Source organism: Lycium ferocissimum, unplaced genomic scaffold, assembly GCF_029784015.1.
Source record: "Lycium ferocissimum isolate CSIRO_LF1 unplaced genomic scaffold, AGI_CSIRO_Lferr_CH_V1 ctg6809, whole genome shotgun sequence".
Lineage (NCBI taxonomy): Eukaryota > Viridiplantae > Streptophyta > Magnoliopsida > Solanales > Solanaceae > Lycium > Lycium ferocissimum.
The window spans coordinates 18,078-34,494 of NW_026726518.1; the positions used below are offsets into that span (position 1 = coordinate 18,078).

The following is a 16,417-nucleotide window of genomic DNA, read 5'->3' on the forward strand; positions in this document are numbered from 1 at the left end:
AGATAAAAGCTTTGCAACATCTAAAAGTTTAGTTTCTGCCACACTCTTACTCTTTTCTTTCGAGCCTCAAATAATCCCACGGATGGAAAGCAAGTAGTTTCTGCGACTTCACTGCACACACCTAACCTTCCAACAGAGTTACAACTGTGTTTGATTTCATGTACTCCTCCCTAAATGTTTGCGTATGAAAACAATACAATAAAAAATGAAGTATTCCCCGTAGAAGCTAATCTATACTTACCATCCGAATGGAAGAAGAGCTTTAATATATTGGAATAATTCATTAAATTTGGAAGTTACCTCAAAAGTAGCTGCAAGCAAGCTACCACCAGAACACATGCAGTCTCATTCAATCCATATTCTGTAAGCAACATAACACTATCCATATAAAAATCAGAGATACTAAATGAGCATCACAAACAATATTTCGCCTCTTTTCATCTATTTGGTTATTTCAAGTACAATACCTCTTATCCGATTTTGTATGATTACCAATTCCAATGAATGCATCCAAGTATCTATTCCTACCAAGATTTGTAAATACAAGATGCAGTGATCTTTCCTTTGACACATAAATAGATAACTGAAATAGAGAACTTTTAGAAAATCTATAGGTATCTGGTATCTATATTGCTAATATGGTAAAAATATTAAGAAAACAACCATCTTTAGCTATCCAACTTAGTTTTACATCAATTATAGACATTCAGCTCTTAAAATAAGAGGATTATACGTTTCTAACATCCATCTATAATCCTATTCTGGATATGCAGTTATCATTTCAGCGAGCAATGATTGTTTTCTGCCATCATCATCTCATTTTATCAGAAAACATAGTTATGAGCTAATAATCCATTTCCATCAAGTAACTTTGTCCTAAAAGTTTACTCCAGCTAAAATATATAGCAGCTTCTAGAAGCCCCTAGCTATTACTTTGTTCTTTTTCTTCAACTTCTTATATTTATTTTTATATGATCCAACTAATCCCTAATCACAAAAAGTTTAAAACTTCATCGTATTCCTATAATCTATGTCAAGTAGGTTTGTTGACTCATTAATAGGCTTATAAAGAGATATGTTCAACTATATTAGCAATAACTACTATGAACCCAGTATCACTCGCAACTTGGCTTAACATTAACTGATTTACTTGTGGTGCAAAAGCAAAAATGACCATACCTCGTTTAGGAAATTATAAAGAGTGATGATATCATAACCAGCAGAAAGGGTGTTCCTGACTACTAAATAGCTATTTGAACATATACTTATCTTGCCACAGTATTGACCGATAGTAATAGAAAATTGTGAATTGTCTAAGAGGCAGTAATAGCTTTTTAGAGTTTACTCCTCATTGACCGCCGACATGTTAAATCTAGGTATGTCTTCATTTTACATTAGAGAAAACACCATCAACTATCAAAAAAAGCTACAGGCGAAAATAGTGCCGATCCAAGTAAGAGTAAAGGGAAGATCAGTAACATATTTTACCATACCTATTAAATGGTACCGCAACCATGGTGCGGATGAAGAAAATATTTCTGGCCAAGGAAATTAAGAGGCAAGACCATCAATTAATTGGGATCCAATACCATATGCAATTTATATTTTATACAATATACTGTTTAGTTAGATATACGACATAGTTGTTAGTTACAAATGTCAAATATCCAAAATATCTTTTCTTATGGGTTATTTTGAAATAAAGTTAGATAAAAAAAAACTTGATCAAGCCTTTGAGCAAAAAAATGATATCTGAATTGCACTTCATACGTATATGATCACTCACCTGGCTCAATCTTAACTGCTAATTTTAACAGAGTATGATCACCCCCATATGAATTCAGAAATCAGTGATAGAACACTGGTGGCGCACTATAAATTCCAGTGGACCAGTCATATTTTCTACCAAGCAAATTAAACAAATTGCTGGAAATGCTACAGAACTGCATAAAAGAGAGATAAATTAAAGCATGGATCATCAGTGGTATAGGATTAGGCATTCTTTTGACAAAATTAATATGTTCTGATAAAGAAAATCACACCTCAACTCTTAAATGGCAATCACCCACTCTGCAGCTTCCACCAATAAAGCAGCTAGCCCCTCTGTCATTAAAAAAAAAAAAAAAGGAAGAATTAGTAGGTGTAATTCATGAAGAAGTGCGGAAAGTATTGCTCATTTTCAATGTAATTACTCCAAGAGAAGTGTTGAATGTATCACTCAAGTAAAATAATTAACTCCCTCGTCTCACAAGGAGCTCAAGAATTTAGATAGATAGATAGATACAAATCACGTAAGTAGTGATCATAATTATTAGTCACAAATACAATGTCCTAATAAAATATGCAAAAAATATACTCATGCATTATCTAAAAAAGAAATTGCATATCCCTAGAGGAACATCAAAAAACTTTGAAATGTGAGAAACCTTGGACCATTACAATCACAAACACTGTATAACTTCTTTTCAGTACATAAGCTTAGATATTTCTCCACATAAACTTGTTTGTGTCAAGGCCGCTGGATCAATTTTTCTGAACATATCGAGGACATGAGTAAGTAAAAAAATACTTGAAAACAAGCAATTGATTGATTGAGTAGTCTATTAGCTTAGAAAGTAAAATAAGAGAGTCCCTGAGCGAAGGTATGAGATGATTTTCCACTATATTTCGTATTTCAGAGGTCACATTTTTCCCCTCAATAAACTACTTTCTCATCACATCCTACCTTAATTATTCCCAAGACTTTCAAGATTGCTCATAAGTTCAAGAAAAACATGTTCTACGCAGTAGCAGAGTTCGTTACCCCGGTAACTAACATGAGCCAAGATTTAAAGGCACATCAAAATCAAGAAACATAAAAGGAAAACAGAAAACTACTGCAGATCAATAAGCAAACAAAAACCATAAAATTACTATAAGAATGTTACACCCCGTATCTTATAACTAAGGTTATAACCGTAATGTTAGAGTTTTAGTGGAAAATTTGAAAGTTTGTACGTATTGCGAAAGTGGTTGACAAGCCTACTTGCGGCACCCATAACCCCTTGATTCATTGAGAATTTGGAAAAGGTTCCTTAATGAGTTATAGTACGTAGAAATACCTTTTTAGGCATATAAGGACCAGGCCAATTGGAGTTCGGAGCAAGGAGATATGATCGTCTCAAAATGGCTAATAGAGAGGTGCTTAAGATTCGGTAGAATCGACTAAGTTTTCGATACGTCTTCCTTCCAGCCCAATTACAGGAAAATACATTTATAATTTGAGAAAATTTAAAACATGAAAGTTGTAGACCTTTGAAATATCTTTCCCAAGGTATATTGTGGTGCCCGAATGGAGCTCTATGAAGTGGCAGGGGATTTCGCCCCAAAGAGAGGCAAGAGCTCGAGGTAGGGGTCCAAAAGTGGAAAAAATTCAAGAAAATCGTCTAAGTGTAAAATGGACAAGGGAGCTCGCTGAGCTCGCCCCAAAGCGAGGTAGGGGTAAGCTATAGACCGCGGTCGGCGAGCCTTGGGGGTCCAAAATGCCCCATGCTATAAACTCAACACTTAACTCGAAATATCATTTATCAGACATTCCAACTTTGTTCTAAAGCCCTAAGCATTTGTTTTCCTCCTCTCCTCATCCTTCCACGTCAAGATAAGATCGCTCTAACGATTCCTAAGTAATTGTGAAATATTATGTTTATTTTCATGGAAATCCTACATGTCCCATGTTTTCATGCAAGTTGTATTATGTAATTATATTCATGTTATATTATACTTACAATCTATGTTTACAAGTCATGTTTATGAAAAACCATGGGCTCAGATGCCACCTATATTCATGTTCATGTTTTTGGGAGTTGCACAGATTACCGAGAAGGCTTAGATAGCCTGAAACTACATTTGCCACCGTAGGATAAGGATCGCTCCGCCCAGTTAGGACGATTCCTTCATGTTTTCCCTATTGAGGGATTTTGGATCCATTCATGTCATGTGCATGTCTTGTACCTCAGCAAGGTACAAGATGGCTTAGCTGATCAGGCAGAGATCAGACGCCACGTACTAACGTGGTGGTTACATGTCGGTTATACTAATGCTCTCCCACAAATATTTTTAATCATGTTATATATATGTATGTGTTCATGTCCACCTTCATGACCAGGTTTCAGTTTCAGTTTTAGCTCTTATCATGTTATTTCATGTGCCATGTTTATTTCATTCAGTTGCTTTACATACCAGTACATTTAATGTGCTGACGTCCCCTTTCTATTGCCCGGGGGCCTGCATTTCATGATGCAGGTACAGATTTACAGGACGACGCATCTGCTCAGTAGGACTTTACACGTATCAACTTCTTGATGAGCCCTATCTTCTTCGGGGTTTAGTCATTATTTACTCTATGTTAGTTATTCATTTAAGGTATGCTGGGGGCCTTGTCCCAGCAGTTATGTTTAGCAATTCAGACTCATGTTAGAAGTTTCATAGACTAGTTAGTCAGTCGTGTTATGTCAGATAATCAGAGTCGTTTAGCCATCTTTGGCTCAGCATTTATGACAATCCGCATTCATGTTTTAAACAAGTATTTTTATTTGATATTTTGAAATCTCATGTTTATTAAGGCTCATCATATTTTATGTCATATTCCGCTCATGTTATGCCTCATGTTGATTCAGCAAGCCATGTGGTTCACTCGATCACAAACTGTAAGGCACCGAGTGTCGTGTTACGCTCAGGCCATAATTCGGGGCGTGACAAAGAAATTGAACTCCAAAGACACCCAAAAATTAAAATTAAAATGCTAAGTGAACTCCAGAGGCAATATGAAGATATTAGATCAATATTCTCTAGAAATCGAACCAACTAGACATGCCCATCAGGAAAGAACTGAGAAAAGCTAAGAGAAATTCAACAATCCACATACTAACGGGATCAGAAATTTTGAAATGAGTTTAGAATCGGAGGCAAAAAACAGTAGCAAGGAAAACAAAGGCCAAACACATGTCAGAAAGTTGAGGAGTATGAGAGGGCTGAAATTCACCTCAGTCCAATATTAATGGTATAACGCGGACGTTGTCAAATATAGTAACCCAACAAGGTTGGGGTCGAATCCCACAGGGAATATGGTGTGAAAAGTTTACTAAAATCGTAGATGCTAAATTTTAGGTCTAATATCTTAATCCGATGAGTTTTGGCAAAGGTTGGTTTTTTTTATAACTAATTGCTAGTCTATTGATTTGGTGGAAGTTTATGGTAAAAGAAACTAAGGTTGTGTCCCCGTTAGATAGGGTGTATGATCATGGGTATTGATCTTGATATACTTCTAATGGATCATTATATGAATGCACTTAATCTCTATGTGAATCTCTACTATCTCCCAATAAATAAAGATTATGTCTTTCTATGATTTTCCCAAATATAAGAAAGTGGTTATGAAGAATGATTAATCATGCCAAGTAAATTCTTCTTATTCCTAAGTGAATTTATTAAACAAAGTTTAATGCTTTGAGTTCTTGTTGTTTATTCTTACCAACCCTAATTATTTTCCCAAATAAATCAAGGTTTGTGGCTTTAATCAATGTTTGCAACCATTAATTATGAATGAAGAATGAAGAATAAACAAACCCTAATAATCCATTATTTGTATATCAATCACAACCCAATCACAAAACACCCATCAATTGGGTTCACAACCCTAGTAGGGAAGCTTAGCTACTCATGACAAAGAACAAGAAACAAGAAATTGAAGAGTTCATAATTGCTTACTTTGAATAAAAGAGGAATTGAGAATAATTGGATTGATGTTAGAACCTTCAAAAACTTGAGAGTATTTTATGTTCTAAGTCAAAAACTAAAAATATCAGAACTGCCTAATAAAACCCTACAATGGACTATTTATATGTTTGGAAAATACACAAGTTACAGATTTGCACTTTAGTCCCGTCAGTACGAAATACGGTCCGTAAATCACTTTACGGACCGTAAAGTGGTTCAGGCCCAGGTCGTCTTCTCAATTCTGTGAAATCTCAATCTTCTAAAGTACGGACCGTAAAGTGGTTTACGGTCCGTAAACCTCCTCGTCGTCTTTCGCCTTCCAAAAGTCGACTTTCGCCAACTACTCGACCGGTTAAATACGAGATGGAATACGGACCGTAAACCGAAATACGGTCCGTAAACTCAATCTCTCTAAATCACCAAATTTCCCAACTTGACTTTCGTTTCGAAATCCTTTAATACGACCATGGAATACGGCCCGTATTGTAGAATACGGTCCGTAAACTGCATTTACGACCTGTTCTTGCACTTCAACTGTGATCAAGTCAAATCTGTTCCTTTTCCTGAAAAACACTAGAAAACACGTAAAATCACATAGACTCGCTTAAAAACAAGTAAAACTTATAGCTAAAAAGCATCGATTGTGGCGTAAAATCACGCCACATCAACACCCCCAACTTAAAGTATTTGCTTGTCCTCAAGCAAGCCCTTCAAAACACGACTCAATCTAACACATAGGCATCACAGAATAACAATGTCTACATTGGTTTTGACTCTGAACTACCGGCATGCATGTTTTCCTTTAAACGACCACCCCGACTTTCTATGTTCAAGCAATATGTACACAACTCAAGAACGTTACGACTAACAATGAAGCTTCAATGCATGACATCACATTATCGAACATATCATGCACACACAAATGCTACTACTTTAGGCGGACACTTTCTTTTGCTCAAATCTCATCCTTATGCCCTCACATAGACCAACGAATGTCCCAACACACATATACATAACAAGAATGGGACGAAGACGAAAGGGAGGAGAAAGACGCTCACACTCACAAAGAACTTCATATCTACACATGCAAATACCATAGGCTTGCCCTTATTTTCTATGTTTTCATCCGAGGCTCGCTCAGTTGTGATCACATTAGGACTTGTTTCGGCTTGTAATGTAGGCTTAGGGACGGGTAGGATACTTTTTGGGTATTAGTGACTGACCCTCCTTGATACTACAACATCTCTTCGCCTTAACTCGCCTGTTTTCTTTCCAATTCCTTCGTTTCCTTTCAAGTTTTCGACCTCGATGTGGTTTTATTCCTATCCAACTAGCAATTCTTTTTGTGATTCAATTTTTCTGATTTTGATTTACGACTTTTTTTTTTTTTTTTTTTTTTTTGTACCAACTACCACATCGACTTCCTACTAACAAATTCCACCACCCCCAACTTATGTTTTTAACATCTATTCCACATTTAATTCACCCCCACTTTAGGCATTTCGCCTCGTCTATCTAGTAGCATCAAGGAGGGAACGGGTGCGAAGCTGGAGTTATTGCACAAAGGGAATGGTTTCACAGTTGGCTAGTCAATAAAAAGGTCAACAGGCTCAAAAGGGGAAACTAGGGATACTTTCACTTTTGGTAAGGCGTATTTAGGCAAAGTGACTATTTACAAAAGGAAAGCCTAAGATCATTTCACAACCAAACTCGTTTCCGGATTTCAAACAAGACCAACCGGGCAAGTTCTAGATTATACATGCATAAACAGAATCAACTAACAACTCACACACACATTGGCATAAGGACAATTATTTTCACACGTGTGACCTCCTAAGTAGTCATTCATCACACACAATACCCCAATAATCATAATGTCATATAAAGAATCAATCATGTCAACCGATAACTGTCTCACGTATGCATTTTTCAATAATTTTCGAGGGGTTTTAAAATTTCAAGCAAATCCTCACACATGCCAACAGTTACAGAATAATACCAAATAAGTCAAAATTACTCTACTCAACCTAAACAACATCCTAAACATGCCAGTTTCAACAAAATAAAATCCCCCTCAGGAAAAGAACTCTGGCAAAGAAAAGCCGAAGGGGTTCCTGAACACCTATTTACAATACAATGCTACCTCCTAACCACCCCCAACTTAAGAATCAAGCACTGTCCCAGTGCTTCTAAAAATAAGGACGAGGGGGGAAAAAAAATTTGTACCTTTGGTGCGAGGGAGCACCTCATGAGTGGCCTGCTACATCCGGCGGTTGACTGGAGGACTCTCCTGGTTGGCGTTGCGGCTCAACCAGTGATTGCAAGATTGCCTGCTGCAGGTCCTGCTTTTCTGCTTTCTTTAACCTCATGGCCAACTCCTTCGGGTCCTCAGATGGCTCACTGACCCTCTTTCCAGTACCGCGAACAGAGGGTGCAGTATCCTCCGTTTCCTCCTCAGAATCAAGCAAATCCAGCACCTTAAATGTAGTAGGCAAAATGGGACGTGGTGCTGGTGCTTGTGCGGCTATCATCCCGTGCCCCTGGAGTGTTTCAAGCTCCTTTTTCAGCTTCTCTAGCTCACGCCTCAAAGAACTAGACTCCCCACCGGGTGCGGTCTGCTCTCGAGTCAACAATCTCGCCTCAAAGCTGTCAAGTCTAGCTTGATACACCTCGTGCTGTTTCTCAAATTCTGCACGGATCTCTGTGGTCGCCTCAGTGACCAACTGCTGCACTATTTTCACCACCTTCGGTCTGAACTGTTGCAAGATTTTGTCGACTTGCCTTTCGGTCCGCACCGCTTTGATTGCAATCTGACTATAATTAGCTGGGCTGAAGTGCAGCAGTCCCAGCTCTGGGTCAACAGGCTCGGCTGTCGATGCAGCCGTGGCGGGCCCCGAAGGAGGACCTTGTGTGCTCGGAGGTGGTGGTGGAGATCTTGCCTCAGAAATACTTGGTGTGGTTGCAGCATCCTGTGCACGGGCAATATCCGGAGCACCTAATGTGGGACCCTCAGGCCCAGTAGTAGCAGCACCGAACGCGGACCCTACTGGATCAATCCCATAAGCACGGCTCGGACTCAACTCTAACTGAGTGTCGTCGTCATCACCGGACTGATCCGCCTCCCGGTCCTTTGTGCTTACCGGCTTGTTTTTCCTCCAATCCCCTACATGTGTGGCTGTAATGGTACCATCCCAGTCTGGAAGCGAAATTATCTTCGCTCGTCGACACAATGCTGTGATAAGGCACGGAAAGACCATGTTTTGGTTGGGCTTGTGTGCCCTCATGTGTAGCTCCTCAGCTATTAATTCGCCAACATCCATCGAGTACCGTGACATGAAGGATGCAATGGTCACTGCCTGACTAGTGGAAAGGTATTATCCGCCCGGGTTGGCGTGATCGTATCGCGCAACGTCGTCCGCGAACTTAGCCTCGTGGACAAACAACTTTTAGTGATCCGTGCTTTCCAATCATTAACCCATTTTTGCTCATGGCTCGGATGTGATAGCCGCTGCAAGTCCATTTCCCCGACGGATTTGTCGTCCTTTCTGTCTCGTTTGTCTAGAAACAGGCGCAGATCAGTAGGAGACACAAAATCCTCTCCAAACAAGACCCTGTTGATGGTTTTGGAGGAAATATCAACCCGGGTGTTGCGGATCGTCACATTTTCCAGCATGGGGATCTGATGCCAAGCAAGACTCGGCTTCTTCATCGACTTCAGGAGGGCCCCATATGATGCATAGAACTCCCGCACAATATGCGGGGCATAATCTCCCGGCTCATGAGTGAATGCATCTAATTTGTACTCTTTGATGGTGTCATCCAGCTGTGGGTGTGCCGAAATACCATCGAAAATTAGCCGTCGTTCTTCAAATATCTTTCTCGACGGCTGTCCACCAGTCTCAGTCCCGGCCATCCATTGATCATACAACTCCTTTGACCCTTTGACTGAGAACCGCAGCTTGTCTTCCTCCAACCGTTTGGTCCTTACGACCAGTTTGCGACCCTTAGGCGGCGTCCCATCAGCCGGCTCACTCTCTGGCGGAGTCTGGGTGGCAGCCCGCCTGCTTGATGCTTCCGCATCAGAATCCCCCTCTTCAGACTGGGAGGCTTCCGATGCAGACTTTGATGGCGTCATAGGTGAGGGCAGGGCTGATGGGGTTGCCACTGTGTCATGGGTGGGGGCCCCCCGGACTTTTGGTGGCGGTATAACCTCGGCGTACTCGGATCCTGATTGTTCCTCTTCCGAAGTGGAAGGTTCATCTATCAACCTAGAATCCGAGCGCGCTCTCTTCTTCCTGCCCGGGGTGTGGGCCCCCGCTTTCGTTGCTTTCCTCTTCTGACCCATACCTGCAAAAGACACGACAGATTAGTTACCACGGGACAACCAACCAAAGGTAAGAAGATATGACAGTGCCCAGAAGACATGTTCTGTCTGTGGCCGTAAACACACAAGACGGACCGTAAACCAGTTTACGGTCCGTAAAGTGTGATCGTAAACTGGGCAGTGTTGTCGATAACATTCTGTTCCTTTAGACATGCTTAAATACGGACCGTAAATTGTAATACGGTCCGTAAAGTGAAGTCGTGGTACGCACCACAGACAGACACATTTTGATTTCAAACTTTCATTGCACATCGTGGTTTCACTTTGTGTTCGGGGCTTAGGTTACTCAGACTTCACCCATTTTCTACCAATTTTCACAATTCCCGCAGAGTCAATCCATTGGTGGGCAGACCAAAACTTCAAATTTTAAAGTTTTGAAGCATGGAATGCCCTCCAACCCATTTGGGTGTAATAAACAATGACCCACAAGAATGTGAAAGAATTTACCATATTAGTCCCCTCACAAGATCATTAACCAAGGTAAACATTCATTTAATTTCAAAAGCCTAGCCTACTCAAGTCCTACCACCCAGTTTACCCCAAATCTTTGAATCATAAGAGCTAGAGAGTCAATCATACCTGTTATTGCTGACCTATCAGAGCACAATCAACAAATGGACAATAACCACAACGCTAATGTCAGCCAAATCCAAACCTAGGGCAGAGCAAAATTCGAATTTTTGGGGGCAGTGGGTAGGTTGTGTGTGTGGGTGGTGCTATTATGGGGGTTAGAAGGTGGGAGATGAAGAATTTATGGTGGGTGGAGTGAAAGGAGATGAGCAGTTGGTGAGGAAATCGTGGGGGAGATGGAGAGACGATCGTGGGAGTGGAGGGAATATGAGAAGGGTGACTGCTCTCTGCCCTTAACTTAAAACGCTGAACCTTTTTTTTTTTTTTTTTAAATTTTGTATTTTTTTTTGTTCTAAATACGGTCCGTAAATTGGTTTACGTCCCGTATTTAGAGATGTTATAGCGGCAGTACACTGTATTGTCTCATGTTAGTTTACGTTCAGGTTTACGGACCGTATTGTGAAATACGGTCCGTCCTGGTCGTAAACTAGCATGTTCATTACAGTGCTCACTGTTTTGCAGCATTGTTAAATACGCCCTGGTTTACGAGCCGTATTATGATTTACGGTCCGTAAACTGCAGGCGTCTTTTGCAATGTTGCGGAACAGTGTTTGACAACTGAACTTACCTGCATTTCAGCAGAATTCCTCTGTCATATATTCCTGCACCAAAACAACCATTACCCTATATGTACGAAGAACAACAAAGAAAAATAAACATTACACTTGGGTTGCCTCCCAAGAAGCGCTTGATTTAACGTCGCGGCACGACGGTGGTGACCACTCACTCCTTATCTTGGTACACCAGATCATCGTTCGTTCCAAGGTGTTTCAACCTGTAGCGATCAACGATCCTATCCTCCGAAATCATGCCATGGTAGTGCTTCAATCTCTGCCCATTCACCTTAAATGTCCGAGTACCATCTCCGGACTTCAATTCAACCGCGCCATGGGGTGAAGCACCTACCACCTCAAACGGACCCGACCACCTGGATTTAAGCTTACCCGGTAGCAACTTCAGCCGAGAGTTAAACAAAGAATGTCTGAGTCGCCCTTGTAGAACTCTCGCTTCGAATCTTCTTGTCATGGTATTGCTTCATCCTTTCTTTATAAAGGGCCGCACTCTCATACGCCCGGTACCGAAATTCATCCATCTCATTTAATTGGAACAACCGCGCAGCCTTGGTTGCTTCCTCCCAATCCATGTTCGGCTTTTTCGCCGCCCACATAGCTTTGTGTTCAAGTTCAACCGGCAGATGACAAGCTTTCCCGAATACAAGCTTGAAGGGTGAAGTCCCAATTGGAGTCTTGAAAGCCGTACGGTATGCCCATAGAGCATCATCGAGCTTGCGGGGCCGGCCGGATTCTATTGGCATTCACTGTCTTTGCTAGAATACTTTTGATCTCCCTATTGGACACCTCAACCTGTCCACTTGTCTGGGGGTGATAAGGCGTTGCCACCCTATGCTTTACACCATATTTCTCCATCAGTCCCGTGAACGCTTTATTGCAAAAGTGGGATCCACCATCGCTGATTATTGCCCTCGGAGTACCAAAACGAGTAAATATGTTCTTCTTAAGAAACCCCATAACACTCTTGGCTTCATTATTGGGTAAAGCCACCGCTTCAACCCATTTTGACACATAATCCACAGCTACCAAGATGTATTTCATTCCACCAAGTAACTCACAAAAGGCCCCATAAAGTCGATCCCCCGTACATCAAACACTTCCACCTCCATAACAAAATTCATAGGCATCTCTTGCCTTCGCCGATATTCCCTTGCCCTCGACACCGATCACAGGACCGCACCAAAAGATTAGCATCATGAAAGATAGTCGGCCGCAATAGCCGCACTCAAGTACCTTAGCCGCAGTCCGAGTTCCACTATGATGACCCCCAACAGAGAGTCATGGCATGCCTTTAGAATTGCCATCACTTCATTTTCCGGAACACATCGCCGAATGATGTTGTCGCCGCATGTTCGGAACAAATAAGGCTCGTCCCGAATACCGCCGAGCATCCCGCAAGAATTTCTTCTTTTGGTAGGCTTTGATATCTTCCGGAATTATACCGTGACCAAATAATTTGCAATATCGCATACCATGGTGCCACCTCCATGTGCACAGCCCAACACCCTCTCATCCGGAAAAGCATCATCGATATCAAGCTCATCGAAGGTCGCCTTGACCTCCTCAAGTCGAGAAAGATGGTCGAACTCGATTTTCGGTGCCCTTGCGGTCTTTTACCTCAAAATCAAACTCTTGCAGAAGAAGACCCATCCGATCGTCGCGGCTTTGCTTCCTTCTTTGCCATGAGGTATCTCAAGGCTACATGATCAGTGTAAACCACTACTTTGGACCCTAGCAAGTAGGCCCGAAACTTCTCAAAAGCAAACACAATGGCAAGTAGCTCTTGCTCTGTCACTGTGTAATTCATCCGGGCGATTCGTGTTCTCGCTTGCATAATAGATCGGATGCATAATTTTATTGTGCCTGCGCCCGAGCACAACACCTATTGCAAAACCACTAGCATCACACATTAGTTCAAATGGCAGGGACCGTCGGAGCAACAATAATAGGAGCAGTGGTAAGACGCTCTTTCAACTCATCAAACGCCTTTCGGCATCTATCATCAAAGGCAAACTTAGCCTCTTTTTCAAGAAGCTTGCACATGGGGTTAGCAATCTTGGAAAAATCTTTGATGAAGCGCCTGTAGAACAGATGTCCCAAGCGCGGACACCTTTGACCGAGATAGGTGGTGGAAGTTTTGCAATCACATCAATTTTTGCTTGATCTACCTCGATTCCCTTTTCGAGATTTTGTGACCAAGGACGATCCCTTCCTTCACCATAAAATGGCACTTCTCCCAATTTAGAACGAGATTGGTCTCTTCACACCTTTTCAAAGACTTGACCCGGATGGCCAAGACAATCTTCAAACGAGTCCCCTACCACGAAAAAAATCATCCATGAACACCTCCAAGTAGTCCTCTACCATGTCGAGAAAATTGACATCATGCACCTCGAAAAGTGGGCTGGTGCATTACACAACCCAAACGGCATCTCGCTAAATGCAAATGTCCCATAAGGACATGTAAAAGTAGTCTTCTCTTGGTCTTCTAAAGCAATATTTATCGATTGTAGCCCGAATAACCATCAAGGAAACAATAATAGGAACGCCCGCTAGCCTATCAAGCATCCGATCAATAAAAGGCATGGGAAAATGATCCTTGCATGTGGCCGAGTTGAGCTTGCGATAATCCATGCAAACTCTCCACCCGGTCACGATTCTCGTTGGGATCAACTCATTCTTTGCATTTGGCACCACGGTGATGCCGCCCTTTTTAGGAACACATTGGACCGGGCTCACCCATTTACTATCGGCGATCGGGTAAACCACTCCGATCTAACCACTTGATGATCTCCTTCTTGACTACCTCTTGCATGTTCTCGTTCGTCTCTCGATGCTCTACACTTGGTTTACTACCTTCCTCCAACCGAATTTTGTGCTCACGGCATCCCGATGGAATACCCCGAATGTCGCCTATGGTCCACCCAAGAGCACGCCCGTACTCCCTCAACACCTCCAAAAGCCGTACAACTCTGTTCCTCAGTCAGTAGAGCTGACACAATCACTGGCAATGTATTTTCCGGACCCAGGAACTCATACTTCAGATGTGAGGGAAGCTGTTTAAGCTCCAATTTAGGTGGCTCAATGATAGAAGGCTTTGCTGGAGGCGTCATTCTATTTTCCAGATCAAGATTCAGCTTCTTTGGTTGGTAAGAATATGATCCCAACCCAACAAGTGAATTTTACTGTCTCCACATAACCTTCCATATCTTCAAAGACATCAAAATTAACGAGAATACCCGCTAGAGCTTCACCCAAACTTTCTTCTTCCATCTTGAACTCCTTCGCTTCATCAATAACGTCAACCGAATCAATTACCGAAATGCTTTCGTAAGCACTTGGTAACTTCATCCCTTTGCTGGCCTGAAATGTCACTTCTTCATCGTTGACTCGGAACTTGATTTCATTTTTTTCCGAATCCATCAGAGCTCTCCCTGTAGCAAGGAAAGGTCTCCCCGAATAATAGGAATGTCCCTATCAACAAGGTCAAGAATTACAAAATCGGCGGCAACATAAAATCACCAACCCGCACAAATACATCATCAACCACCCCAACAGTCTCTTGATAGACCTATCGCCCATCTGTAATCTCATAGTAGTCGGCCTTGGCATCCCCAACCCTGATTGTTTATATATAGCAAGGGGCATCAAATTAATACTCGCCCCATTATCACACAAAGCGCGAGCAAAATCATGGTGCCCAATAGAACAAGGGATGGTGAACGCCCCAGGATCTCCCTTCCGAACGTAGTAGTTGAGATGATGGAACTCTCACAGTGTGAGTCAAACTTACGGTTTCATGTTGAACCGTTTTCTTCTTCGTCAGCAAATCCTTCACATATTTAGCAAAGCCGGGCATCTCCTTGACAGCATCCAAGAAGGGAAAATTTAGAGATAACTGCTTCAGCTGATCATGAAATTTCTCGAACTTAGCATCTTCCTTCTTCTTCACCAACCTTTGAGGAAAAGGTGGTGTAGATTTGAAAAGCTGAGTCAAAGGGCGGAGAGCCCCTTTCACAGGCTGCTTGCTCGTGTTTTCAGCTGGTCTCGCAATCTCCGGAATATCAGCAACCTTCTTGTCAGTAGCATTCTCATCAACAACAATGGGTGCTTCAGACTGCACCTCATCCTCATCATCTATTGGCTCAAGATCAATCACCTTCTCATCAGCCCCTCGGATTGTTTTGCCACTCCTAGTAGTGATGGCAAACACACCGTCTACACCGCCTCCGCCATTCTTTGGATTTGGAATAGTGTCACTCGGAAGGCCTCCTTTTTAGGAGGGTGTCGCTTTCTCTAGATATATCCCTCATCTGCGACTCAAGCTTCTGAATAGCCGCTGTGTGAGAACCCACTGTTTCTGTCAGCCCAGATAAAGTCCTTTCAGACTTCGATTGATTAGCCAGAATCTTCTCAAGCATTGATTCAACTTTTGAACTACCCTGCTCTGATGACTGCCCTTTCGGTGGTATATAAGGATTGGAACTCTTGTTCCCAAAATTGTTGCTGTTGTTGTAGCCCCCTTGGTTCGCACCACCATAGTTATTGTTGTAGTTCCCAGAGTTGTTGTAGGCACCCTGACCTTGCTGAGGTCTCCATTGGTTCTGATTCTGATTCTGATAGCCACCCTGTAGTTCTGCCTCTCGATACCCCCTTGAGAGTTATTAACATAATTAGCATCTTCAACCTGCATAGGTGGCCCATCAAGGAACGGACCATCTTGAGCATGGTACATCCCTTTTGGTAGAACAGCATCATCCTCACAAACATTTACCTTTTTGATTTGAGATTCATCAAACTTCTTCGTCAGCAAGGAAATATTTGTTGCAAGCTCTGCCAATGTCTGTTGGGTGTCCTGATTCTCCTTCACTATATTCTGGAGCATAGCACTACCGTATGGTATCACATCAGCATTGTTCGAGTGCCAAGCCTGATTATGAGTTGTCAGCTTGTTAAGTATGGCGGTCACTCGTCGAAAGGTCTTGTTCATAAAACACCCATCAACTGCGTTGTTAGCTACTGACTGTGTCACCAGATCTAACCTCGGTAGAACTTTTCCATTAATATATTCTCCGGA

The 16,417-nt window shown here is 42.0% G+C and overlaps 1 long non-coding RNA gene across 1 annotated transcript; it reads right to left on the reverse strand.

Moving 5' to 3' along the window:
- LOC132045502 (uncharacterized) lies at window positions 1–2,329 on the reverse strand. Its single transcript, XR_009412436.1, has 3 exons — window positions 2,043–2,329; window positions 1,787–1,943; window positions 1–361 (listed from the first exon to the last, which is right to left on the reverse strand). It is a non-coding gene; the product is annotated as an uncharacterized LOC132045502 (long non-coding RNA).
- Window positions 2,330–16,417: the final 14,088 nt, after the last annotated feature.